Below are 22,119 nucleotides of genomic sequence, written 5' to 3' on the forward strand. Positions count from 1 at the left end.
CCACATTAAAGCCGTCGCACACGTTCACGTCGCTGCATTATTGATGACACATGAACGCATCCTTGAAGTACACGAGGCAGGAAGCGACCGCGGTGCCTTTTGTTCCAGCGTTCTGTGCAGAGCGCCATCGAAACCAGGCCGAATGTATGGCTATAGGCCAAGTTTGTACGCAGCTATTCTATTATTAGACTGGTCTTCATCCTACAGGGGGACGTAGAGATAAGTCGGGTCAGTCGCTCGTGTCATCCGGGACGCCGGCTGCTTTTTAATGTCACAAAGCAGAGAAGCTCCGCAACAGGAGAATCAGCTGGAAAACTCAAGCTCAGTGAGAGGAGGTCAAAGGTCACAGGAGGCGGCCGTCTCTTCCCATTTAGACGCCAGGTTAAATTCCAGTTTAGTTATCGCATGAAGAGAGAAATTACAGGCAGGTTCTTCTCAACAGCGCCGTCTGAAGTCCTGTGGAGGACACAGAGGCCTGGATGGGAATCAGATGGTCCATAACCTTTGTAATGAAAACCATCTGCAAGACGAGAATCACATTTTCTTCACATGGAAGAATCTGAGTGTTGGGAGGAAGAGGAAGAGCGCTCGCCAACGGGCCGTCCAAACTTTATTTAAACAGTTTGCGTTGTCACGTTGTTTGTGCCTCATGTTACGTTTGCTCGACCTTCATCATCTGAATATTCGTCAGTGTTTTAAGATTAGGACAAAGCTCAGCAGCTTCAGTGTCTCAGTGTGACGAAGACGTCTGATGAAGGTCTCACGTTGTTCCTGACGGTTCACGGGACATTTTGGGACTCAAAGGTCGTTCACGTAACGCCGGTGATGTGGAAACAGACAAAGAGGAGCTCAAAGCTGGCCAATCAGGGCGTGAATACCTGTTGGAGGCGTGGTCTCCTGCCGGTTTTGTTTTAGTTTCAAATGTCCGTGCTGAGCTTCTGTAGCTGCAGAGGTCAGATCCGTCCTGGTGAGCAGAGAGCCGAGGACGGAGGCTGACGTCGTCCTCCTGACGCCGTCCTCCTGACGCCGTCCTCCCGACGCCGTCCTCCTGACGCCGTCCTGTGTCTTATCATCCTCATTTCTCAGGGTTAAAGCGCCGATGATGAAACGGGCGAACACGTCAGACACCCTGTGTTTGGGCAGCCTCGCTCTCACCTCCTCGTAGCACCGGGAGGCGTTTTGTCAGAGGAGGCGGCGCTCGCAGCGCGTTCATTAATCGTATTTATTTAACTAATGTAATTTGGAGAAACAAGCTGTTGAAACGGCGAGAAGTCAGCGCTCTTGGATCCAGACTGCAGGGCCGGGCCGGCTGCCGTCTGGAGGCTCCTGTCAGGTTGCTTTTCCTGGTGGTGGGGGGGTGGTGGTATTTGGTTGGAGCCCGGCTCCTCCACTCATCTGCATCTTATTTGAATTTCCTGCTTGCATAATTCCTCGGTTAATGGGGAACTGCTCGGCACCGCCACAGCTGTTTTGCCTTTCCTGCCTGGCAAGAGCGGCGGGAGGAGGGGGGGCGGGGTGGGGGGGGTGTTTAAAAAGAAAAAAATCTGCAAGTCATGTGGTGCAGAAATACAGTACAAACAACGTGTGATCCCCCGAGGACGGAGGAAGAGGAGCGGAGTCAAACACCCACCCACTCCCTGCTGCACCCCCTCCGCGTGCACACACACTCCACAGCACCACACCCCCTTCACCAGAGCCGCACTGAGCATGTGCAGCGCCGGGCCTCCCCCCTCCTCACCCACTCCTCGGCTCTGCCGTGCCTGTCCTGTAATTGGTTGGTAACAGGCGTGAGCAGCGCCGCGCCGCACCAGGCGGACTTCAACCCGCCGCATTAGTGTGTTGACGCATTCGCAGCCCTATTAGAGGCTGTTTGTTCGCTCATTAGCAAACCGAGCCGGAGTTTGAACCCTGCACGGACGCTTTAATCGCTGGGAAAGCGGTGCACACGCAGGAATGCGCGGCGCTGACGTTGGCATCGAGACGTGTTGACAGCTGACAGACTGACACACGCTCACACACACTGAGTGTGTGTTTTCACACACGTCTGCATCCAAACGTCCACTTTTCCTCTGAATTATTCTGGTTTTCACCGTTTGTTGTTTCACTGTTTTGCCCACTTTTGACTGGTTTTGGGGTCCATTGAAAGGTTTTTGGACAGCCTCGCGCCCTCGCTGCTCGTCATGTCTCAGCTCACGTGAGCGTTGATTTTCATCTGCTTTGTTTTAGTTCATTGTAAATTGAACATGTGTGGGACGTTCCCTCAGGCTCTGGAAAGCTGATTGCTGTTTTCTGTTCCATTATTGACCGAACAATTAACACATTCATCACAAATGATCATTAATGGATCACTCGACATGAAAAAGTCATCGTCGGTGCCGTGAACGGCCTCGCACTGATTGTGTGAGATTAAAGCTGCATGACCTGACCTTTAGTGGCCCGCTGGGGGCAGCAGACAGCTGCAAACCGGCTGACATATTATCAGCTTATAAAGCCGACACGGTGACGCCGATGAGGCGGAATGGACCAAAGAGGGGAGAGGAAGTGCCGAGCCAGGTGATAACTCTCACCTGTGAGCGGTCACATGATCCACAGTCGGTGTTAGACTATTGACTGTTGCTGCTTTAAAGGCTGCAGGCGAGCAGACGAGGCCTGAAGGCGATGAGTCTGAAAACGCTTTAACCTGACAGGAAGTTGTTTGTGTTCCGCGCTGCAGAAAAAACGTGGATGCATTTTAAAGACCCTCTCCCTGATTCGGTGACAGCAGAGGTTTACAAACTCTCGAGGTGCGGCCGGCTGATTTGGCTCGTTCATCAACACGGTCAGCGGTCGGAGCTGCAGCGGCGCGCTGGTGATTATGGTACTTTGAAACCCTTAGCGCCTGATTGCTGCAATTTGCATCGAAAATCCTCCTCCTCCTCCAGCCGAGTCCGATCCGAACGCACGGCCATGATACGCTGAGGGCGACGCCAGCTGATTCTTCAGCTTTACAGGCAGAGACCGGACAGACAGGGACTGTGTCAGGCCCACAAACGGAGGCTTTAAGACATTTGGAAGTCCTCATTGTGGACATTTCAAAATAAAAGCTTCCTGTCTGTCGTCACGTCGTTCCTGATTGTTTTTGTCACAAACAGTTTTCACTTCATGAATTCATAAACGGCAGAAACGGGATGTTGACAGGACTGATCTCTGATCAGCACCAAGAAAATCTTAGATGTGTGTGTGCGTGTGTGTGTGCGCGTGTGTGTGGGTGTGTGTGAGCTTGTGCACACTCCCACAGCTCTAATACAATCAATGAAATCTTATTAGATGTTTTTACTCTCCCTTTCATTTTTTTACTGTGTGTGTGTGTGTGTGTGAGTAAACCTGATGTTTCCACATCAGTCACAGCTGTTGTGTCTGTTTTTATTACTTTCTGGGCAGGTGGGGAGGCTTTTTTCAGGCTTTATTCGGCTCCTCGCCTCGCGCTCGCCGCCTGTTATTAGCTGGCTCGGCCGCTGGTCATCCTGACATATTGAGTCCTCACCGACGCGACGTTTCTGCTGTCCTGCATCAATAAGCGGCAGGAATTCACCACCGTCCGGATCGTAATGAAATCTGCGGCGTCTTTGTTCTTGGTTGCTGCGGTCTGAAGTCACAAAGTGCAGATTGAGCTCTGCGACGAGCTCTTCGTCACAGCGCTCGCGAAGGACGCCGCGCTCCTCTCAAAATGAGCTCCTGCTCGTCTGTTGATCTTTGCTGAAACAAAGCTTCGTCTCAGCTCCCCAAACCCAAACGGTCGCTCTCTCACATGGACACACTGATTCTGTGGGAGGGTTCGGTGTTTTGGTGTATTGATACGAAACAATCAGCCAATGATTCATTGATCAGTCGATCAACACTAAATTCTTCTGCAGCCGTTCATTTAATCAAAGTCATTTCAGTCCTTTTTCAAGCATTAATAATAAAAACGTGAGGATTTCCTGCTTTTCTCTGTATTAAATCAGAGTAAACTGAATATATTTGGACGTTAGACGAATCAAACGTTACGGAAATGCAAACTTTAAGCTTCGATAATTGTTCCAGTCTGCAGGAAAAGCAGCACTGCTGGTGTCGTTAAGAGCTGTGTTTGATTCAGAAAAGCCTTCAGTTTAACTTTAATCCCTTTTCCTGATTTAAATGTGAGACTCTAATGAGCCGATCACATCCTGTCACATGCATGTAAACATGTGCGTGGACAGAACAGAGGACAGCCGCCGTGGAGGGACACCATTCCTGGATGTCTTCAGTTTGAGTCCTGGAGGACTCTCCAGTCGAAGGCGCCGTCTGCTCAGCAGAGCTTCAGGCGTGACGTTCGCACAGCGGCGTCACACGTGGCTGAAAGCTGCCGGCTGAAGCGCAGGATGCGTGGATTTGATTGGCCGAGGCCTCGTCTGCCATCCTTGCGCTCCTAAATTTGCGCTGCGATGTGGAAATCCTCACCGTGTTCTCGATATCCAAACCCAGACGAGGGCGTGTGAAGATCTGAGTTTTGTGTTAAAGTGAGATAAAGGATTCGGTGTGTTGCAGCTCCTCCTCGAAGTGGCTTTTCATAACGCATGTCTAAATGTGTTCTATCAGCTCGTGGGGCAGCCATCCAATCGGCTGTCTTTGAACGCATCTTTAGCCATTAGCTGGTGGCTAACGGCCAACTGTTGGTCATAAATAACTGGCTGAGAAAAGAGCCAAACTAGCTGAGATCGAACGCTGATTTTAGACCTTGAAAACAGTCGGTTCACCGCTAAGATCTCGTCCTCATCACAGTCTTCCTCAGCAGATGGACTTTTCCCAGTTGTCCTGGAATCGAATGAAAAATGAACAGAAAATCTCAGCTTTTAAGGCAACGTGGACAAGACGTCCTCAAAGTGCTTAAAAATGGAAATATCAACGTCAACCCGCGACAGCTGGGCCGCCGCCATCTGCTGAGGAAGGCTGCGTGATTCCACCGAAAGCTCCAGAGCAGCTGATGAACGGACCCTGTGCTCCAAAAACCAAACTGGGATTTCAGTGCACCAAAAAAAACAAAGTGAATTTCAAGGTCACTGCAGCACTGCACGCGCCGCTCGCCACGTTGCTCGCCACGACACTAAACGGCTCGGTGGTAGAGACGACACGTGTGGACTCCTCAACATGAGTTGAAAAATGTTTGTTTTTAATGTCTCTGTGTCCCTCCAGTTTCACCATCAGTTGAGCCTCTAAATGTCCTCCCGTGTTAGCATTTAGCTGCAGGTGGCCGACACACCTGAGACTTCTCGGTTGATTTTCTGACGACGCTTTTTTCACTTTTTCACTTCACTTTTTCTCTATTTTTGAGTCATTTGCTTCATATAAAAAGATTAACGAGTGGAACTTTAAAGGCAAAAAAAGAAAATTCAGGTTGAAAGTTTTCACAGAACAAACGAGAGAAGTTTGTTTTGAAGGTGACGTCGCTGTTAGCTTCAGATCCGTCCTGCTGACTGACGCTGTGGACAAGGATCCCGCTTTAATCACCTGATTTAAATCAGGTTAAAAAGACAGACAGACAGACAGACAGACACCCCCTCACTACCGCCACTTAAGAAGAAAACCCACAAAGCTAATTAATTAGGGTCGACTGGCTCATTTGCATGTTTTGTAAGCACTAATTAAGATATGCAAAACATCCAGATGAGCGCTGGGCCTGGACGTGTCCACAGGTATGGACAGGACAGTCGATGGAGACCGCGTCCTTCGCCGTCACATTAATCTGAGGCCTCGCCGCGGCGGAGCAGGAAGTGCAGGACGTACGGGGATTCGTCTCGGTGACTTTGGCGTTTAAACGTGAGGACGGTGACGGTGACGGCGAGCAGGACGAGCTGGACCTCACGTGGAGAGAAGACACGGTGCGGGACAGGGGACAGGAGAGGACACGCTGACAGTAGATCAGCTGTCTGTCCTCCATCAGAGCTGACCGTGTGTTTGAGGAGTCTGAGGAGTCATTAAACGCTGGTCACAGAACCACATGATCACCTTCGTCCAATCAGGTGGCTGCAAAAATGGACAACATGGATTTACTTTGAAAGGACATTTTATTTTTATTCACGTCCAGAAACAAACCAATCAGTGAACCTGCAGGCGAGCATGAACAGGACGCCCGTCTGTTCGACTGGGTTTGTGTCGTGCAGGTGTGAAACAGTGCGAGGAACCCGTTCCCTCACCTGAGTGACGTCCTGCAGCGTCCCTCCAGGTGACCTCACACAAAACAACAGTATTAGATTTTTTATCGATTTTTCTGTTTTTTCCTGCCTGCAGGCTTCACTGTGGGCAGCCCTGACATCAAGGATCAGGACGCAGTTTGTTTGTTCTGTTTTAATTTACCTTTCACGCCGCGTCACGACAGCCGCGTCACAAACCACACCCCTTTTTTGTGGTCGTTTACTACCTGGGATCAGAGGACGTGAAAAGCTTTGATTCTGCAACAAGAAATGAACAATTGTCCTGTGTGTCGTACAGCGAGTGCATCACAGAGCAGAGTGTGTGAATCTCACACACACACACACACACACACACACACACACACACACAGATTTACGACCGGCCAGAGACTGACGGCTCCTGAGTGTGTGTGAACGCAGCATTAGCCTCTAATGTAAAGTACAAACATTCACTGTTGGTTTTTAGCTGTAATAGTTGTCGTGATGATCACCTCTGGGCCTGAGAGCGCTGCACACACACACACACACACACACACACACACACACACACACACACACACACACACACACAGTCCCAGAGCAGGGCTGGTTAGCATCAGGTTGGTGATGGATGGAGGATGAGGTCAGTCCTGAGGGGGATCCACACTCTCTGGAAAAGACCTGTTGTTCTCCCCCTCCCTCTCTCTCTCTCTTTCTCCCCCCTCTCTCTCTCTCTCTCTCTCCCTCTCTCTCTCTCTCCCCCCCCCTCCCCCCCCCCCCTCCGGTGTCTCTCCCCCTGCTGTGCAGCAAATCCTCTGATGATCTCATCCTCTCAGTAACCTACACACACACCTACACACGCACACACCTACACACCACATGCGCTCATCACTTCCTGTGGAAAGCTCTGCCGGTGGTTCCCTCTTAAAGGAGCGCGGCGGCGTTCAGATGCTAAAAAAACCTCCCGATGCATCAGCTGAAGGTTTGAAGTCCAGGCAGCATCAAATAAAACGTCTTTGTTCTGAGCTCAGCTTCTGTGAAAGCTGCTTCTGATTGGTTGGATTCACAGAATGACTCAAACAGGAAGGACGGAGCGCAGCTTAACGGCGTCCGTTCGTGGCTCTGAATTCAGTTTTTAACATTTATTTTGATCTTTTATTGTTTTATTGCTCCTCTGTTGGTCTTTTGGTTATCACCGCTAGCTTTGCTAACTGCTAACTGCTTGCTGAGGCTCGCCTTTAGCTTAGTGGCTAGCTCGCCTACACTGCGCAGAAACATGGCCTGTTTCCTGTGGTGGAAGTTGAAGTGCTGGTGGCGCTGTTTGGAGCTGTCAATCATGACGTTGAACACGCCCTTTTTACATCATCAAATAACAAATCAAAACCAGACGTCACCTAGAACGACAGAAGATTTACGCGTTTTATGACGTCCCGTCCACTAACGACCTGTACTGCAGCGAGCCACCAGGGGGCGATGGAGCCGGCGAACCTTCACTTTTAGAAGCTGTGTGGACGTTGATGCATCGATCTTACTGGAGGTTCAAGATTGTTATTGAGTGAACTCCTCGATGAAGGAATTTAAACTGGAGGTGAATAATTTTGTAGTAAATTTAGCGAATTTGCTCGTGGAACCAGTTTCAGCCCGGCGGTCTGAAATCTGCCGGACTTTCAGGCTAAAATTCAGAAAACGGAGACAGAAGAGAGTCTGATGAACTGATTGGTGGATCCATTCATGTCATGTGATTTCCTGTCTCGTCATCACGATCAGCAGCTCCTCAACAATTCATTTCTATCGTAAACTTATTTTCACCGCAGCGCAACTTATTTTTCAAGTCAGCCGGCTTCAGGAGCTGCACACTGATTCGACGTCTCTCTGTTGAACATTCAGCCCAAACACGAGGAAAGGAGCCGACGTCGGCAGCTTTACAGTCTGGCCCTTTCAAAATAAAACACTTGACTTTTCTTTGGCTTTTTGTGGTATTTCATTAGATGAATACTATGTAAGAGCATCGACCCACAGAGCAATACAGGCTGCTGAATGCAGCTCGCAGTGAAGGTTGACTGCACTTTAGCTGCTCTGTGTGTGTGTGTGTGTGCATGTGTGTGCGTGCGTGTGTGTGTGTGCGTGTGGTGTGAACGTGCGTGCGTGTGTGTGTGTGTGTGTGTGTGTGGTGTGTGAAACATTGCCTTAATGCAGTGTGTGCATACAAAGGTGTCACAAGCACACACACACACACCCAAAGACTGCACATGATTCAGGTGTGCAACTGCTCAAACACACACACACACACACACACACACACACACACAAACACACGTATATGAACAATTAATCAAATTTCATCTACTCAGTGTTACATGATGATGATTTGCTTTGATGAGAGAAACACATCTGGGACAACAGGTCTCTCTCTCTCTCTCTCTCTCTCTCTCTCTCTTTCTCTCTCTCTCTCTCCCTCTCTGCCTCACACACACACACACACACACACACACACACACCCTCCTTTTCCAGGTGCTTCCTCTCTTCTTTCTCTTCTTTCGTTGTCTCTCTCTCGTCTTTCTTTTCCTCCTGCTCCTACGTTTCAAAGCCTGCTCAGTCTTAAACATGTAAACCACATGCTCTGCTCTGATTGGTCAGTCCTCCTCTGGCGTCCCCTCTCACTGGAGGAGGAAGGAGTGCTCCGTTGCCCTGCAGGCTAGCGTTGCAGCATAGTTACCTTCCAGTACGTCCTGTTAAAACTGTCTCGTACAACAACAACACACCAGCTGCCAAGATCAGCCCTGTGCTTTTGTGCCGGCTCTCGAGCTGGTCCTGATCCCGATGTTGTTCTCGTTAACAAGAGCAGTTGGCTGCACATTTGCATTAAACCGAGCTCTGCGAGCCCCCCCACGCCGCACCGCCGGGAGCCTTTTGACTGTCTGAGACTGGCGGGCGGCACTGGCGGCGGCATTGAGATTCAGTTCACAGGGACGGTTGCTTCTCCGGCTCTGACGCCGTCTCATCGTCTCTCATTGGGCGTTCAGACTGAAAGCGTTTAAAAAATGCATGAGGAAGTGTGGGCGTGGCTTCAAGTAACACGGCTCAGGAAGAGGAAGTGCGATCCAGGAAAGGCCTGATCCACCAATCTGGAGCTTTATCAGACGCCAAAACCCTGTTTTCAGTTCAGGGTTTTCAAACTCTCAAACTTATCACAGCGACGGCTGTGAGGGAACCAATAGAAATGCAGCGCTGACATCACAAAGTGATGAGCGCTCATCTGATTGGCCGTCATGGTGCATTGTCGGATGAAGGTGGTTGGGTTGAGTTCCCTTGTTTGAAGCAGCGCTGATGCCTTAAACTCAGATTACACTTTCATATATTTCATCATCTGTACCCCCGAGGGTCCGCACGGCCCACAATGCACTGCACATCTGAAGGACTGGACATGTGAACGTATCTGTTAATTCACCTGTTAATGCTCCTCCTCATGTGATCAGCTGGTCAGGTGAGGGGGGTGCAGTGGTACAGGTGCGTGTGAACGAGGTTCATTTAGAGCTCTTCACCCATCTCAGCGTTCAACGACGCCTCTTTACTGCAGTAGAAGTACTAATACCACACAGTAAAACTCCTCCTGTAGCAGTACAGTGTTGCTGTCAGGGTTTTTCTATCTGCTGTTTTCAGCTCTGTGACGATGCATTTTCAGCTGGTCAAGAGGCTTTTTAAAGAGTTTATTGAGCTGAAGAAGACCTGAAGGAACTCTTCATCCTTCAGCTCAGCTCAAACATCTGGAGATACGAGGTTTTCACTGCACAGGACGTGCGTGAACAGCTGTGATCTGTGAAGTAACTAAAGCTGTGAGGTGAATGCAGTGCAGTAAAAGTACAATATTTACCTCTGAACTGTGGTAGTAGAAGTATGAAATGGAAGTACTCATTGCAGTACAGCACCTGGAGTTCGCAGTAGAGTAATCGAGTAAATGTACTCGATTACTCCCCGCCGCTGACAGAGGTCAGAGTTGAAGTTTCAGGTTGGTCTCTGGCCTCCTGCCGTGAGGACGCCGCCGTCCTCCTGCCTGTCTCATTGTCTCCTGCCGTCTGTCTCGCTCTTTGTTTTTCTCTCTCGCTCTTCGTCGCTTCCTCCCTTCTCCGTTTTGGCACATGTTGCCACGGTAACCGCTGCCTCCTTTTTTTTTTTTTTTGGCCAAGTTGTAGTGGTGCAGTTTTTAAGGCCCGTACTGGGCTCCACCGCTCCTTCACTCACGCACACACACGCCATCACGCCATCAAACACGCCCACCGACACCCCCTGTTCACGCACACTCACACACACACACACACAATCATCAACACCTCTCTGCCTGCATCTGTCTCACACACACACACGCTGTCACACTTACACACATGCAGGTCTGATTTGTCTCCTCACACACTTTCACACACACCCACTCCTCCGCTGACACCCCTCTCTGCTTTCAGATTCCACAGGAGATTACCCAGAGTGCCGCTGGCCTGAGGATCATCCAGAACGGGGAGAGACGAGAGAGAGGACGAGGAGGACGCGCCGTGATTGGAGGAGGAGGTGGAGCCTCAGAAAGAACCCCGCCCCTCAAGTGAAGCCCCTCCCCTCTGAGGAAGTGCAGTGAGTAGTTTTTATCTTTTTTATCATGCAAGCAACCCGACGAGCTCTGGGCTTTTATTTTGAAAATGTACATCAGCACATCCTGTTGGACTCCTTTTAGAGCATTTGATTAAACAAACAACGTGGAGGCGTTTGATGTGTAAGTGTGCCAGCTTTAGTCTCCGTGGTGAGTCCAAGACTTCCTGCTCAGTCAGTGTGGTTATACAGGTGTGAGCCGCCCTGTAACACCTGCTGAAGCTCCTGCAGCACACCTGAGAGGTGAGGCTCTGCAGAGGCTGCTGTTAAAATACAGTTTAACGACATTTAACGGCGGCCCTGCAGGACAGACGAGCTCGCAGCGGCAGGAGGAGATGAGACTCCTGGTCATGTGACAGTGCAGAGCTGTTGAAGGTGAGGGTGTGTGCAGGTGAGCCTCCACTTGTTGCTGCAGCTCCACTCAGATCTGCTTCCTCTGCTGAGGTCATTCTGTCGCTGGAGTGTGAAAGCAAACACAGTGTGAGAACTCCATCAGGTGAACGTCGGTGGAGGAAGACGCCTGCTCTGAAGCAGCAGGACGGGACGTCACGTGACGTCATCGAACAAGCAGCCGTGGGAGAAGCAAACGGCCAGAAAGCCTCCAGGTTCTGTGGCGAGGAGTGACGAGCGGAGAGCCGGCCGGTGTAAATCCCAGAGATTTGTTCAGAGCGATGAGTCAGTCAGAGGAGGATCTGATCGGGCGCTCAGAGGAGGAAATCCAGGAGGAGAAACCGGATCCTCCGTGGAGCTGTGGGAGGAGAAGATCCACCAGGAGGAACTCTACACATACAACCTCTGCTGTGATTAAAGGAAGAAAACATCTGAGCCACAGGTTTGAACAGGAAGTGACACGCTGGTGTCGAAGGTACAATCAGCTGAGGATGGAATCAGACGTCTTCGTCCTCCTCTGTCCCTTCAGCGTCCTTCAGTCCCTCACAAAGTGGGCTAAGAGGATGAAAAACACAATTTGGCAAAACTCAAGGACCTCCGAACTCCTGAATCCAGTCAGTGGAAGGTCTCATTTTGGACAAAATGTTGTTATTTTTACCGTCGTCTCTTTGTTAGCCAGCATGGCTCTGCACCGCTCTGCACTTCCATTCCTGTTTTCGTCTCTGCTCGTGTCTCATGCTTTAATTTGCTGTGCTGAATTTAAAGCAGGCCGGTTTCCCCGATTCATAATTCACATGCGTTTAATTCAAGGTAGAATTAAAGAATAAACATGAGGTCTTGAAGATGTTAAATTGGTGTTTCGGCAGAAGAAACCGAGCTGCGAAGGCTGTTGGAGTATAAGAAAGAGAGGCGACATTGTGGAGAGAATGGACCCGTGAGAGTCACACCTGGAAGGCTGAGAGGTTTCGGGATGAGTAAGAGAAGGCCGAGACGCCTCTCTGAGAGGAGAGTGGCTCCAGGAAAAAGTCAGAGACTCACTTTGAAAGATGTGACATTTCATTCCCAAGATTCAAAACAGACGTCCGGCGCTCTGCAGATTGGCTTTCAGCGCATTGAACGTGTGGATGCAGAGAGGAAGCGCCGGTTTGAGGCCGCCAGAGGAGAAAAAGTATCGAGTGATCGGAGAACAAAATGAGGAGCCGGGTCAAGAAAAGGAGGTGATTTGATCCTGGCACACTTCAGGCTGTCAGAGCCGGGAGGGGTGGCGGAAAGAGGACACCGCGACGGTGCGATGGCGTCCGCCGTCCTCAGCCCAGCGTCCGCCGCCTCTTTGGCGCCCCCGCGGCACTAAACCGATCCGACTCAGAGGCCGCGACGCTGCGCCGCCGTGTAATTTGGGACAGGCCTTTTCAACAAAGCTCGTTTCAGTGCAGGCTCTGCAGTCTGTGTTAAAGTTTGGGGAACCACATCTGGAGCCGTCACGGAGGTCCGGCGCTCAATATTTGTATCACAACCAGAACAGAAACAGTCAGCGGGACGGAAATAGCTCCTGACGACTGACAGCAGGTCCATAAACCTGTTCGCTCCCATAGCTTGAGTGTTTTTCAATACAGCGTCAGGAAGCTGTCCTCAGAGGACGTCTGGATCGAGGACGTGAACCCACCAGTGGACTCCTTCAGGATTCACCTCACTCAGTTTTTAATGTGAACGATCTGTTTGAAGCTTCTGACGCCAGCTGAAGTCTCACTGGTGTCAAAGTGTCCTCGGCTGCAGTTCCTCTAATGGCCACAAGACTTTACTGAACGCGACACAGGAAGTCTGAACGTGTCTGTCAGAGTCCAGAGTCCGAAAGAGCCCACCGCCATGTTTCTACAGTAGCCCTGAACGGACAAACCAAACTGGCTCTGCAGCTTCACCACTAGATGCCACTAAACCCTCCACACTGGACCAAAAGCAACCGGTTTTTGGGGTTGTCATCAACATTGCTGCTGCGCTCCTATTGGTTAATCACATTTCCGTGTGGGTGCTAAGTTTGGGTTTGATCTGCGTCACAGCAGCTCGTCTGTTCATCTTCATGCTTCTCGCTGTTCTGCGTTGATGTTTTAATTCTCTGTAAACAGGTGGTGTATGAAAAGCCTCGAGCTGACGGCTGTTTGGGTAACATTTGGACCTATCAGGAGCAGCTTCATACAAACTCGTGCCGTAGTTGCACAGTTCCATGACTTATGACTTGCTGGAGTGTTAAATTTGTGTAAATGTTGTCAAAGACCTGCTGAGAAGTGCTTCCTGAAACCAAACAGTGTTGAAACTATTTTGCTTGTCGCTTTGTTTGTGTGCATTTCTGAACCCAGCAGTAACTTTTACCGTCTTCACTCGTGTATATGCTGTCAGAGCTTTCCACTGCAGCACCAGCACCGAATCAGTCACCAGTTTGAGGCCTCGCTAGTGCAGAAAACCTGACCATCCGAAGCCAAAACGTACCAGCGCTTGGCTGCCGTCCAGTCAGCTTTTTCAGTGTTTTCCTGGGCTGCAGCCAGCCTGCAGGCCGGTGCCAGCCCCACTGGGTGCTCGGGAAGGTTTATTTTCCCGGCCCTTCTGCTTTATTGAATGGGCTCTATGCAGCTCAAGGGGCGGAGCGCCATGCGAACACTGCCAAGGTGATGGGTGCAGTTTGCACATGGGTCACCAATGCTATAAATATTTGCATCGAAGGTGCTGCGAAGCACCTCGAATGGAAGCATCCAGCAAACATGGCAGATCGCTGGGGTGGCAGGAACGGCTCTGCACCCCATAATTCGGTGGGTTTTTTCTCCTCTTCTTTCTTGCTCGGAGACTTCCTCTGTGGTTTTCATGCTGAGCGAGTCTCATGATCCTCAGGCCTTTCAAACCTGATTAAAAAGCTACTGTATCATCTTCAAAATGGACGGGCGTTAAGAGGAGATTAGGCTGTTTGCTGCTTTCCTGGAAAGCTTTGCAGATACGTGGCTTCATCGCCGCTGAGACGTATCTCTGTATGTATGGCTGCTCGGCTGGGGCTCGCAGCTTTGAGCACACCTATTGTGATCGAGATCAGAAGCCTCGATTATGAGAAGAATCAAAACGTTTAACTGCACATCAACATTTCATCTGCAGCAGATCTAAATGTTTGAGAGCGTCTCGTCATTAATTGAGGAAAACAAAGACTGCACGATTAATGTGATGCCCTAATGTTGTCACTCTCTGATCATACTCTTGTTAATAAAACCGCCATCTGTTACCTCCAAATGCTGCTGCTTTAGTCTTAAATCTGAGCGGCGGCGGCGGCGGCGGCGGTGTTGTTGCAGGAAGCGAGCGGGGATCTGAACCAGCGGTGGGAGTGTGAGGAGCGGTGCAGGTACTGTATGGGGGCTGATGGGATCTCCACAACCGCTGGTGGAGGTATCGACTACGTGGGAGAGAATGACTCACCCTAAAAATCCACACACACACACACACACACACACACACACACACACACACACACACCTGTGGAGGAGGTGTGTGTGTGGGCAGTGTGTGGCCGGGCAGATTGCTGCTCGCCTCTCTCGCTGAGCTGTAGTATGAAAGTGTAGCCTCGCTGCTGCTGAACTTCACCATCACAACACTCCATTCCTTCGCTTTTCCTCTGTTTTTTTTTGTTTTTTTGTTTGTTTTTTTGTCTTTTCGGTTGTTTTCCAGCACGCCTGCGCCGTGGCCGCCGCCATGGCGGTCTGCAGCGGGAGACGCTGCGCTGGTGGTGATTCACTTGTTCTGCTCGGTGTGTGATTTCAGCTCTTCCTCTGAGGTCTGGGTGTTAAGTTTTTAACTTTTAGGTTGTCTTTTTCTTCCCTCTGCTGTGAAATGTGTGGCTGTGGGTGTTCTGACTTAAGAAATGTGTCACCCCCCCCCACCCCCCCACTTCTTCTGCAAAGTTTTGTCCAGATCCTGAATTTCTACAAATGTGCACAAATTAACACCATCAGTCTGCATTTCAACGCGGTGAAAGTGTGTCGCTGCTCTTGAAGTTTGCACACTGTATTAGAGTGTCAGTCTCTCACGGCGCCATTGTTAACGGCACAGCCTCCACATTCGCACCGCAGGGTGGAAACATGCTTAAATACATCTCAAAAATCACATCTAATACCGCGCTCTGCTGTGGCGTCCTCAACGTTCGGCCCCCAGCAGTGAAGAGCAGCCTTCGTCCTCGGCACTGACGCCGGCCTGTTGATCTGAAACAGGCGGTCGGTTCGCCGCAGTGTGTGTTGGCTGGTCGGCTCGTTTGTTAGCGTCTCAGTTCGGGGCTGCATTCGTAACACTTAGCAGGCCTGAAGAGGCAGTGATGTTATCTGTTCACAGAAATAAATCCGCTCGTCTTCCTCCCTCTTTAGCCTCTTTCTCCTCTTCAGGCTTTCAGTTCTAAGAAAAAACTCTGTACTCTGTCAAGACTTTGCAAACCAGAAGAAAACAGCTGTTCTCGTTCACGTCTGCAGGCCCAGCAAATACCGACTGAAAAATGATGACGATGCTGGAAGTCTGAGCCTCTGATGCTAACAACCCAGCCGGCGTCACAGCCCGCTTAGCGTCTGAGTTAGCATACGTCATGATGACATCAGCCAGGTCTCCATCCAAACGCAGCACAAATTTTAACCCAGTTTCAAGAAAATCTTCAAAAGAAAATACAAATGAAATCATGTCAGTGAGACAAACAGCAGGTGGCGCTCATTCTCCAGCCGGGTTCATCGAACAATCGCAGAAGAAGGTGGCGTAATTAAAGGAGCCCCATCCAAACGGCAGACGCTCTAAAACAGAAACAGAAACCATCGTCATCGCTGATGTTTCGGCTCTTGAATTTTTGCCGCCCCTGAATCTGTGTTTTAAAGCCGCAGAGCTCGACTTCTACGTACAAATGAGCGTCTCGAGCCAAACGAGTTCGCACAGTGCAGATTAAGCCAGTTGCCGGCAGCTAAGTCTCTCTGTAGCTCGCTGAAATTTGTAAGTCTCACTCTGATAGTGATGAGTTTCACCTCAACCAGCAGCGACTGGTTTGGAGATGAAGGGGAGGAGCTTCAGCGACAGAGTGGGCGGCAGCAGCTTCAGCATGGCGGAGCTGACGGTGTTTGTGTCATTGCCCTCGCCGCCAGAAGGGGGAGCCAGATGAAGTCTTCGAGGAGGTTTGAGCAGATTCTCCTCAGGTTGCTGTTTTTTAAATCGAAGACTCTTAAATCACCTTAAGAACCGTCCGTGAAATATGAAGAGGTCAGGATTTAAGCTGCAGCTTCGCTTCCAGACACAGTTTTAACGCCCCCCCCCCCCCCCCCCCCCCCCCACCACCACCAGCACCACCACCAAAGCAGCTCAGTAACACTGGAGTTTATCCAGCACCACATAATTGAGGCCATGATGAAGTCAAGTGTTTTTCACAGTAATGAGTGTTAGACTGTTTTAGACTGGAAGGTACAGTAGATCCACCTCACAGCTCCCCCCACCCACCCACCCACCCACACATTTGTTCAATTTTGCTGAGTGCCACTCAAGAGATATCCCTCAAAAATAAAAAAAAACATTCTCAAATTGATTTTTTTTTTGGAGGGGAGGGGGGTTAGAAAGGTGCAGATTTTACATGTTTTTAAGGGCTGAAGTGACAGAAAAAAATGGGATTTTAAAGGTAACTAATCCAATTACAGTTGAAAAAAAATGTGGCTGCTTTGTTCAAAATGCAGAAAGGAAACAAATTAATTGCAGAAGAAGAAAGCGCCCAAGTGACCCCCGCTTAGCCCCCCCCCCGCTAACGATCGACAAAGTGTTCAGCTTTTAGACGCTTCTGTCTGAAATCACACGAGCCCGCGGCTGAAATCTGCTTTCAGGTTGCTCGAAATTGGCCGATAATTTTTGAATTCAGGAGTTTGACCTTTGAGGAATCGAGGTTTGCTTTCAGAAGTGGAAATTAAAAAAGAGTTCAGTGAAATTTGTTCTTGCTTTCTGCGATGATGATGACGACAGCGGAACAAAAAGGTAAATCTGAGCGCTGGTTTCAGACATCAGCACCAGTGTACGCGTCATGATGAGCCTCATGGTGTTTCCTGTAACCCTGATGATGTCACTGTGATGTCATCAGGGGGATCTTCAATTAAGCTGAAGACTCTTTACAGAAGTGTGAAAATAAAACACCTTCTGATACAGTAACCCCAACTCAAACGGTTTACTCGATGGAGTCTGCATACTTGGCGAGAGGTAGTGTAGTAGTTGTAGTGCTGTGAAGTATTATGGGTAATTTTTCATCAGAAAGAAATGAGATTCGGGGAATTACATGCAACCACAGTCCCATAATGGACTCAAACAGGACGTTGTGGTCACGGTCAGCGCCTCAACCCACAGGCCTCCGAAGGCCGCGAGAGAAATGCTAATATTTTTATAGGTTTTATAATATTTTGGGGGTTTTGTGTCACATGGTCACCCGTAGGGAGATGGCAGGAAATGTGGGAAGGCAAAGATGCAGCAGAGGTCCCAAATCAAACATGGACACTGCGATCAGTGGTCAGCACCTCAAACCCCAACAGGGCGCCCAAAATGATGATTGTTGTATTGGAATCACATGCAGAGGAAGCGTTTGAGCCCAGAGAGAAGCCGGCAGCCTCCTCTCAGGCTGCACAAAGCTCCAACAACCTCCACCTGCCAAACAGGCCCACCTGTACGTAGGCTGGGAAGCAGCCGTTCAGCACAGCAGGACGGTGAAAGGGCGATATTTAGAGGAAAGAGAAGATCAACCTGAGGCTGTGAAGAGCTGAGTTTACCTGAAGTGACAGCGGCAGTTATTAGAAAAAGATGTGATTATGGCGAGATTCAGCTTGGCTCTGCGCTGATGTAACACCGAGAGAACTGGAGCGTTTTGTCAGATTTTATCATATCCCTGCTTTTCTTTTTGTGTTTACAGAAACACTCTCGTGTTGGTGGTGTCAGTGCGGGTCACATGTCACAGCGGCACACGTACACGTTTGAGAAACATGTGTGAAGATATGTTAAGGTGTTAAGCACACTGACGGAGTGAGGAAGAGAAACCTCGGTGTGGTAACCGAATAAAAGCAGATTTTAATGCAGCTCAGGTGTTTTTCTGAAAGTGTAGTCAGAGTGTTTGGTTTCACAGAGCTGAGATCATATTTCTGCTGTTCAGAGGTGGTACGCCGCGATACTTCACTGATATCAAACAGTACTCCCAGTGAAGGCCAATTGGAGATAGACTGCTGGGAAATTTCTAAAATTACTATTCCAAATTTACAAGGTGGAGCGCTGCCACTGTTAGACAGTTTAGGGAGAGCCGCGGTGCGTAAACCGTTTTAGTTCGTCTCCTGCTGTGATGCAATCTGTTACGAGCATCAGTCAAATCACCCTCTCTGTTAGAGGATAAGAAAACACAGCCGTCAGCCAAGTCGGTAAACTCTATAAACAGGATTCCCCAACCTGCATTTACGCTGCAGCGTTTCTGCGCTCTCAGAGGGAGCGTGCAGCAGCAGGGCAGCGCTCACACAACACCTAAAGCGCTTTCATGTCCGCGTTTGAGGATTTAAATCGACACAGTCCTTTAAATATGGTCGTCAGAGATCTTGATCTTATGTTCTCACCACCCAATTGGAGCCTTCCTTTCTCTTTAGGTCCACTTTGATTTGAACACAGAGTTATAAACACAGTCTGCTTCCTGTCTGCTTTAATGAACACAGATGGGCTTTATGTCCCCAAATATTTAATTTCCTGCTCTTCTTTTTTGTCGTGTTCTGCCCGTTTATGGTTTGATAACGACCGACAAATTAAAGGAAAATCCTTCAATAGATGAGTGAAGACACATAAGAAGGTTTCACGAGTGTGAAAATGACGTCGCCTTCGCGGTCGCCGGATCTCGATCCAGCTGAACTGCTGTGGTGCGTTTGGAGCGGCGTGCTGGACGGCGCCCTGAGCCTCCTTCATCACCAAACACCAGATGACGAAAAGGCTTTTTCAGCAGGTCAGAGGTCAGAGACTCGGAAAATCGACGCTGAAGCTGCTCTGGAGGCTTCATGTTTGTCACCAACCTGGATGAATGTTGACATCTGAGGAACCCATCATCTATCCTCTGACGACAGATCGGCCTCGGGGGGCGACGGCCATGTTTCAGGACGTCCGGTGTCGTCAGCGGATCTCCAGATATGAGCCATCCGGGCCAAGACTTCTCCTTTCAGGCACCAGCTGTCGTTTACAGTCATATTAACAACTTTTGACATGAAGAAGACATTTCGGCTCATCTCTATCAACAGACATCTGCATATGAATGCAGATAAATTTCAAAAAAGCTAATAAAAAGCTAAATTTAGTCAGTGCATCTCAGACTACAAACACAAACCAGAAAGCTTCTGATAGCAAATTCTCGTCCGTGTCCTACAGATTCTCCATTCATATGCAGATATCTGTTTATAGAGCGAGGACATCATTTACATCCTGCTCTCTGATTGGACGGTCACAGTTCCTCTGTTGTCACTGTGCTCATGATAAAGAGCGACGTGTTTCCACACATCGACGTGCATTCGCTGGTTAAATTTCCCCTGCAGAGGACTGGGAGGTCGACCGTGATGAATGACTGTTTCCTACTCTGAAGTACTTTGATGCAGTTGTGTTGGAGTAGAAAACAACTCTCTCTTTCTGGCCTTGTGATTGGTTGATGCCAGGTTGTCGCTACCAAGCCCTGGAATATTTGCATAGCGTTAAACCCGCCGTCTTCCCCCCGGTTTGGTCCAGACTGAAATATCTTGCGATCTGATGCTGGTATTCATGGTCCCCAGAGGATGAAACCCTGACTCTTCATCTGCCGCCATCATTGGGTCAAACTCTCATTTTCCCCCATCACTGTGGTTTATGACAGAATTCCAGCAGCGACCTTCCCATCAGCCTCAGCTGAAGCTAAACTAAGATGGAGAACACGATAAACGTCTTGTGAACTCACAGCACGGCCGTGCAGTTTATAGAATAAGCTGTGACGTTGCTCTGATGTCTCTTGGCACTTGGTTTTTGCAGTATTCTGCCTCCGTGAGTTGTATTTTGACTCCAAGCAGTGTCCAAAAAGGCCTCCTTTAAAACAGTTAAACTTGGCTTTCTGAAACCTGAGATATCCCACCGAGGGACCGAGAGGGGGATTGAGGGCGGAGAAGGGCTGAGGATGTCAAGGATGGAAGGAAGAGGATGGGGGAGCAGAGACTCTCTGATTTAAACCGAATGCTCCAACAAGCCATTTGTACTGCAGGATTTTCCAAACAATTCCCCGACGACAGGGCTGGTGTAACAGAGAGAAAGAGACAAAAACGGCAGAGAGGCCATAAAATCCGCCTCGTATCGGAGCAGCTCCGCTCATTTTTCTTCAAACGGGTTTTGTGTTTATGAGTACGTTGCTCTCCTCCTGATCCCAGTTCAACACTGTTTCCAGAGCAGCGTTAGTATGTATTTTTTCTGTTGTATAATCATGTCAAGACTGGAGCTCGTTTGGATCGACACTGAACTCGACCCCCCTCCAGCTCTCATGCGTCTCCTCTCAGAGCACGAAACAGTATCAGTGTAGTGAGCAGGGAGAGGTGGGACTTGGACCACGGCTCCATCTGTACAGTATTATCCTTGTTCCCCCTTTGTGAGCTTCATTTCTGAGAGTCTATTTTGCATTAGTGCTGCATGAATTTTTTCCACAAAGAATCCTCCTCAGTGGTGGAAACAGCCGGACCTGGACCGAGTGTTTGTGTGTTTTCCTGAAGCAGAAACCCACCCTGAACGCTGTTACACAACTGCTGGCAGCCTGCTTCACGTTTGGGTCCTTTCAGCAGTTTGACATATACGTATTCTTGATGTGGGTAATCGCTGGGTATCGAAGCTCCACAGCTTTTGGTACCAAACGAGTGCTCGTAGTGTCAAAAACTCTCATGTATCTAAAGCTGGCATTGAATTTCAAATAGATTTCTATGATAGTCCTTGTGTCAAACGTTTGCCAGTATTAGCTGAGTTTATTTGGTTCATAGAAAGAAGCACCTGTAGATGTGTAATCACGATAATCTACAGCGAGACGTTTACTTGACTTGAAGCTAAGTCAAAGATATAAGAGAGAGTCCAAGACAACTTTAGGAGAGAGGTTATCTGTGCCTGCCACTCTCAGAGCTTTAAGCTAAGTTTCTGTGCTGCTAATCGCTGGGTGAATTTAGACTCTATATGGCCAAAGCATGTCGACACCCAACCTTTTTATCCATTTGACTCTCAAACATCTCATCTCAAAGCCGTGGTCGTTAACCTGCTGCTCCAACAGCCTCCACTCCTCTGGTTTCCGTCTTTCCACCAGATGTTGAACCTGGCTGCAGGGATTTGCTCCCATTCAGACAGGAGCATCGCTGAGGTCCAGCACTGATGTCGGGCGATCAGGTCTGGCTCACAGGCGGTGTTCCAGTTCATCCCAGAGGTGTTGGATGGGGTTGAGGTCAGGGCTCTGTGCAGACCAGTCAAGCTATTCCACAACAGACTGGGAAAACATTTCTTTATGGAGCTGGATTTGTGCCGGCACCAGATGGATACAGATATCGAACTGATAGCGACTCAAAAGGCTGGATCAGGTATCGGTGACAATGGGACGATCTGATGATGCAGCATTAATATTTCCCTTCACAGGGACTAAGTGGTCAAGACCAAACATGAAAAGACGCTGGGATCTCCTCCATTTCAACTTGTGAGGACTGTGAGTAAAGACGGTGAACATACCGTTAACACTCCCGTTCTTGTCTTCGGGAACACTGAGGTTATTGAGTTTAAAAGCTGGCTTTCAGAATCAATTTAGCTACAGGGAGAAATGTTTCCCTCAAATAAAGGCGAAGAGTTCAGCCATTCGTCACCGCATTCGATGAAAGGGATTCTGGGAAATAAAGTAGTAAACCAGTAGCAGAAG

General features: G+C 49.3%; 1 protein-coding gene across 3 annotated transcripts in view; it reads left to right on the forward strand.

Moving 5' to 3' along the window:
* Positions 1-22,119, forward strand: part of LOC143334976 (zinc fingers and homeoboxes protein 2-like) — a 94,682-nt gene that overhangs the window by 12,708 nt on the left and 59,855 nt on the right. For 2 of the 3 annotated variants that reach the window (XM_076754053.1, XM_076754055.1), the window contains exon 2: positions 10,622-10,784. The gene's annotated coding sequence lies outside the window, so the exon portion shown is untranslated. Of the gene's footprint in view, positions 1-10,621; positions 13,988-22,119 lie in introns of all 3 variants that reach the window. The other variant, XM_076754054.1, reaches the window with a different exon arrangement.

Source organism: Chaetodon auriga, chromosome 17, assembly GCF_051107435.1.
Source record: "Chaetodon auriga isolate fChaAug3 chromosome 17, fChaAug3.hap1, whole genome shotgun sequence".
NCBI lineage: Eukaryota > Metazoa > Chordata > Actinopteri > Chaetodontiformes > Chaetodontidae > Chaetodon > Chaetodon auriga.